This window comes from Pongo abelii, chromosome 12 (assembly GCF_028885655.2).
Source record: "Pongo abelii isolate AG06213 chromosome 12, NHGRI_mPonAbe1-v2.0_pri, whole genome shotgun sequence".
In the NCBI taxonomy this organism is placed as follows: Eukaryota; Metazoa; Chordata; class Mammalia; order Primates; family Hominidae; genus Pongo; species Pongo abelii.
Genome location: NC_071997.2, coordinates 115,419,055 through 115,425,574, shown reverse-complemented (window position 1 = coordinate 115,425,574; position 6,520 = coordinate 115,419,055). Strand labels below are relative to the sequence as shown.

The window sequence follows — 6,520 nt, the reverse complement described above, 5'->3', positions numbered from 1 at the left end:
CTCAGGGCCAAGTAGGAAAGAACAAACTTATGATTTTAGACTCAGCTCCTCTCTTTTCTTCTTGGAAACAAGCTCTTCCACAAACAGTGGTTCTTCTCTGTTCCATGGGGACAGAGGCAACACATGGCTAAGAATATAAGTCTAATTCTGGACTTCAGTGTCAAGCGGCTCACTGAGAACTCTGCTAAGCTGTGTGTACTTCAATTTAGCTTTTATCTACTAAAAATAAAGGTAATCTATTGCCCTATATGCATTCTATTTGGCATATTTCTCAACTGGTCCAGAACTCAGGAGGATGGGGAGTCCCTCTTGATGCCACGGCATTCTGTACGGATATTTAAGTCTTGCTCTATCATTTAATTCACTGCTTTGTGTGCTTTGTCTCTTCAGCTTTTGTGTGAACTCCTCAGGTGTGGGAATGATAGAATATAATTGTTCATATCCCCCAGAGCACTCAGTTCAAAGCTTTGCACATAGCAGGTGCTCAATCCATTTCTATTCAATGAAATATTTGTTGAAAAACTCTGATACCTCCCAGCAATCAAGTAATTTTCCTTAAAGTGTTTTCACTGTAATTCTACCACCTATAAAGATCTGTAACCAAGGAAACATCTTTCCCATTCTAACTAAAACAGATCCTTTCAGTTTTTAAAATCTTCTTTCCTAAGTACTTATCCTCCTCCTTCATCACTTTTCAGATTCTCTTCTGCCTACTGGAAAAAAAAATGAAATAAAATAAAAAATAAAAACACTAGTAAGGTTTTACAGAAGGAGCAGAGGAGGCATGATGGTTCTGGTCATTTCTCATCCTCCTTGTCACTCATAATCCCTAGGAAGATATACTGCCATTTAGACACAGTGTTACCTAAGGCTGGGAGAGCTGAGAATTAATATTTTTCTACCAGCAGACCCAATGTCTATTTTATAGGGCTGAGTGAGCTTCAGACAACCCTGTGGCTTCCCAGTTACAGCATTTCCTATGCTTTTGTCTCGTGCTTCTCTGACCAATCTCCCTGTGATCAAACCCTCTGTGCCCCATTATCCAGAGCCATGCTCCTGCAGTGCCTGGCCCTGAGTGTTATTTATTACCAGCTGAATGCAATTGTTCTCTGCACTGCTTCTTCTGAGAATACACCCCCACTTCCCTACCACCACAATTATCTTAGTGACATATTATCAAACTTCACTTAATTTTGCCAAGCCTTGAGGGTCCATGTGTAGGACCTCTACGCAGGCTGTACTAGGATTTTCCTTTATAAACAGTTTAATTTCCCTAGCTCCCAATTGATCTGAAGTGCTCCCTCCTATTCATCCTCTTTTCTAACCTTAACCAACCTTATGACTTGAGTCTGCCAAAGCTAGTGCAGAATCTACCTTGGTAAATTCAAAGAGAAATTGAGAAACAGAACGTTTAAGATGCTCCAGTCTGACCTAATTCCTCCCTCTTTATTCTATAGATGAAGATGCCAAGGCACACGGAAGTTAAGTAAGTTACTAAAGTGAGCTAAAAGCAAATCTGGAACTAAACCTCAAGCCACCTGACAACCAATTGTATACTCCAATATTTTTAAGCAAATAGAAAATGCAACAACTGATTTTGACTTACCGTTATGGTACAAAAAAAGAACTCCCAAAAATGCTACAGATTACTCACAAACCAATGCCTCAAATCCAAGTTATTTGCAAATTGGAGATTGATTCTCAGTGGTTCTTATGAGATGGATATTAAACTATAACAAGTAACAAGTCTGAATGTGCTTCTATCCTAAGAGACCAATAATTCAATCTTTTAATCGTAGACAGTTCCAGTAAGAGAAACCCTAGAAGACTCCAAGGTCTTATATTCCATTAGGAATATAAATAGCAGTTACACAACTTAAAGCAAAAGGATTTCACCATAATACTAAAAGAAAAAATATGCAACAAAATATCAAGTCAATTTAATAAAAGTTATAACTCTGAAAAAAATTCAAATCTCTAAACTTCAATGAAAATGTAACGGATTCATGAAAATAGATAAATTCTGTCTCCACTGTAATTAAATAATTTGAATTGATGCAAAGAAAAGTCTGTCACTCTTCAAATACAAATTTTTTGAAGTATAAGATTTAAACATTTACCAACATGATGTAAACAAAAATACCCCAAGTTCAAAAATGTGCTTATATTAAAAATGCTCCATTTTTTTGCTGTCAGTTTCTCACCATAAACCACAAATTGTGCAAATTAGTTTTAATCAATTCAGCTGTTTTTGTCAGTAAAAGACACTTGAAAAGTCCATGTATTTATTAAAACTTATCTCATAAATTTCACACTGATAGGCAATGTTTCAATTACCAATTGTAACTACCTTCTCTATATTCAAGAGAGATAGACATAGAAAGATATATATTACCCGTGAATTTTTGCTCTCAGATTCAAACACAGCCATCTAATTTGCGAAAATAATTGTAATATTCTCCATCTAAGCTCCTTGTCTTCCTGAAATGGTAGATAATGGCAGCCCTGTTGTGCAGTACCTGGGACTGGTGCTTTGTCAGCACTAGGGAAATGGCTTGGCTGAATCACTTGGAGAGTACAGCAATTTGTCAGGTCAATGCTAATCATGCAAAGGGTTCTCTGCATGCTAACAGAGGCACTTAGCACACAAGTCACCTCAACTTTAAACCAATGAGATATAGTTTCCTACTTGATCCATTCACTGAAGAAGGTGAAGGTAGCCCAGGACCTGATAGAAAATACATTTTTAATGTAGAATATTTTAAATCTTCTACATTTGACTTTGGGTTGTAAGATTTTAACCTTGTCAGTTATTGCTTCTTCAGTAGCTATAGATAGAATGCTAATAGTGTCCAGCTCTGTTTTGAGTACTTTACTTTGCATTCATATATTTAATCCTCATTTAATCCTCAGATGAGAAAACTGAGTCACAGAGAAGCTGAGCAATTTGCCCAAAACAAGTGGCAGAATTTAAGTTCCAACTAAGGCAGTCTGACTTCAGGCCCCTTGCCCTCAGCCTACAATGCAACATAGGCTAATCTATAAGGAAAAACACAAAAAACTGCTCAAGGAATATGACACTTCAGAACAAGCTCCTCTGAGTCTCAGGACCCTCATAAATGTTTTCCCAACAAAATGTACTCTCTGTTACTCAGTCTTCATATCTGTAAAATGGGGAGAAAAACTATTCTGCTTTCATTTCTAGGAAGCTGTAAGATTCAAAGAACATAATGCATTTCTCTTTGGCAAGTGCAAAACACTGAGAAGAATAGTGTTATTGCCTATTACAGCTGCCTGCCAGATTGATTTTCTTACAGGGGTTATGCCACCTAGTTTGCAGTTATTGATAGATAACATGCATTTTTATCCATTCCCAGAAACAAAGAACACTAAGAATCATGTGTTTTCACTTGGTGGAGACAAAATATGCCTTTACTGTGGTAAGAATGCCAACTGTCGGTTGTCAACTCCCCAATTCTGTGTCACAATTTAATTCCCAAGAACAACTCACAATCCTGTAAGACATCATGCTGATTTATTCCATTAAACACATTATATTGATAAGACATAGAGCAGCAAGATGCTTCAGAAGAAAAAAAAAAACAAAAAAACACAACCCTGTAATGTTTGCTGGACTCTGCAAGAGAAAGGCAAGGTATTCTACTTCGGCCAATTTACCAAGTGATTCCAAAAGTCGATAGCTCTCAAAGAGGCCCAGGCCAACAGAAGATATAAAACCTAATCTTGCATTCAGTGCAGAAAGCACTAACCCTTATGACCCACTATATCCACTGGAGCAAAAGTCCCTTCAGTTTGAGAGCATAACCACACACCCTTTAACAAATCAGCAATATTCTTTTGAGAACTAATTCCCAATGTGCTACTAAGCTTGGAGGAAGACTGAACTCATGACCATGAGAACATTAGCCCTCTTCACCCGTGAATTTGCAAACATTTCAACAGGACATTGGATTGTCACAGAGTGTGAAATTGACACCAAGATTGAGAGGACCACCCTTGTTCACACCTGAGTTACACAGAAAATAATACCTCTATTAAGTGATTTGTTCACTAGATTCTTGTTCATTTTCTAGGCTTGTGTTTTATATTTTTGCCAATTTGTTGCTTAGATAAAACAACATGAAACTCACTGTTCAGCATTCTGTTGGAACTACAGGGTAACCTCCACTACATGATGCTATAGCTCTCTTTCTCTAAAACTTGAGCTTCCTGTCCTGCAATTGTTTTGTTTTTCTATTTTTTTGCAGCTGCATTGTCTTTTTAAAATCAGCAATGCATGCTCACTGGAGATGAAAACAATGTTACTAAATACTCTGGTAAATTTTAAAAAGCATATGCTTTCTTCCTGGAATTAAACTATAAACCAAAACCCCATTTCATATTATTATTATTTGTCCTATGAAGCCTTGTTAAATATAATGCTTTTGAAGCAGGAGGTAATATTAATTACTACTTAATGGCTTCAAGTTCAGTTTCACTGCAAAGAACACTTTCTAGAAATTATATCCCCAGCAAGGGAAAATGTTTGAACCCACTGCTATTTGTAGCTAAATAATATAGTGAAACTAAAATTGTTAAGTAACCAACAGGCATCTTAATAATCCGAGTTTTTTACCTCAAGTGACCAAGGCAAGATGGGTCAAAGTCAGAGTGGTGGTCATGGTCCTGGAAGTGGCAAGAAGGATGACAAGGACAAGAAAAAGAAATATGAACCTTCTGTACCAACAAGAGTGAGGAAAAAGAAGAAAACAAAGGGACCAGATGCAGCCAGCAAACTGCCACTGGTGACACCTCACACTCAGTGCCGATTAAAATTACTGATGTTAGAGAGAATTAAAGACTATCTTCTCATGGAGGAAGAATTCATTAGAAATCAGGAACAAATGAAACCATTAGAAGAAAAGCAAGAGGAGGAAAGATCAAAATTGGATGATCTGAGGGGGACCCCGATGTCAGCAGGAACCTCGGAAAAGACCATTGATGACAATCATGCCATCATGTCTACATCTGTGGGCTCAGAACACTATGTCAACATTCTTTCATTTGTAGACAAGGATCTTCTGGAAACTGGCTGCTCGGTCCTGCTCAATCACAAGGTGCATGCCTTGACAGGGGTGCTGATGGATGACACGGATCCCCTGGTCACAGTGATGAAAATGGAAAAGGCCCCCCAGGAGACCTATGCCAATATTGGGGGGTTGGACAACCAAATTCAGGAAATAAAGGAAGCTGTGGAGTTTCCTCTCACCCATCCTGAATATTATGAAGAGATAGGTATAAAGCCTCCTAAGGGGGTCATTCTCTATGGTCCACCTGGCACAGGCAAAAGCTTGTTATCCAAAGCAGTAGCAAACCAAACCTCAGCCACTTTCTTGAGAGTGGTTGGCTCTGAACTTATTCAGAAGTACCTAGGTGATGGGCCCAAACTCGTATTCGTATGGTAATTGTTTTGAGTTGCTGAAGAACATGAACTATCCTTCATGTTTACTGATGAAATTGGAGCCATTGGGACAAAAAGATATGACTCGGCCGGGCGCGGTGGCTCACGCCTGTAATCCCAGCACTTTGGGAGGCCGAGGTGGGTGGATCACGAGGTCAGGAGATCAAGACCATCCTAGCTAGGATGATGAAACCCCGTCTCTACTAAAAATACAAAAAATAAGCCGGGCATGGTGGTGGGTGCCTGTAGTCCCAGCTACTCAGGAGGCTGAGGCAGGAGAATGGCGTGAACCCGGGAGGCGGAATTTGCGGTGAGCAGAGATTGCGCCACTGCACTCCAGCCTGGGTGACAGAGCAAGACTCCGTCTCAAAAAAAAACAAAACAAAACAAAACAAAAAAGATATGACTCAAATTCTGGTGGTGAGAGAGAAACTCAGTGAACAATGTTGGAACTGTTGAACCAGTTGAAGGGATTTGATTCTAGGGGAGACGTGAAAGTTATTATGGCCACAAACCGAATAGAAACTTTGGATCTAGCACTTATCAGACCAGGCCGCATTGACAGGAAGATCGAGTTCCCCCTGCCTGATGAAAGGACTAAGAAGCGTATCTTTCAGAATCACACAAGCAGGATGACACTGGCCAATGACATAACCCTGGATGACTTGATCATGGTTAAAGATGACCTCTCTAGTGCTCAAATCAAGGCAATCTGTACAGAAGCTGGTCTGATGGCCTCAAGAGAATGTAGAGTGAAAGTAACAAATGAATACTTCAAAAAATATAAAGAAAATGTTCTTTATAAGAAACAGGAAGGCACCCCTGAGGGGCTCTATCTCTAGTGAGCCACAGCTGCCATCAGGAAAATGGTTGGGTGATTCCTTGACCCCTGAAAAGGATGAGGTTGGGGGAGTTGCCCAGAGGAATCCCTGTTCCCATTGATTTTTATTAGCAAAACATCCTGCGTCTTTTGGAGTACGATGTGTAAGTGCCCATTGGGTGGCCTTTGTCAGTCACTGTGCAGCAGTCTGTTCCCAATAGAGTGTGCTCTTTAACAAA

At 39.4% G+C, this 6,520-nt stretch overlaps 1 pseudogene; it reads left to right on the top strand.

Annotated features, from left to right (window-relative positions):
- The first annotated feature begins 4,642 nt into the window (after positions 1-4,642).
- LOC100453523 (26S proteasome regulatory subunit 4-like) lies at positions 4,643-6,303 on the top strand (annotated as a pseudogene).
- The last annotated feature ends 217 nt before the right edge of the window (positions 6,304-6,520 follow it).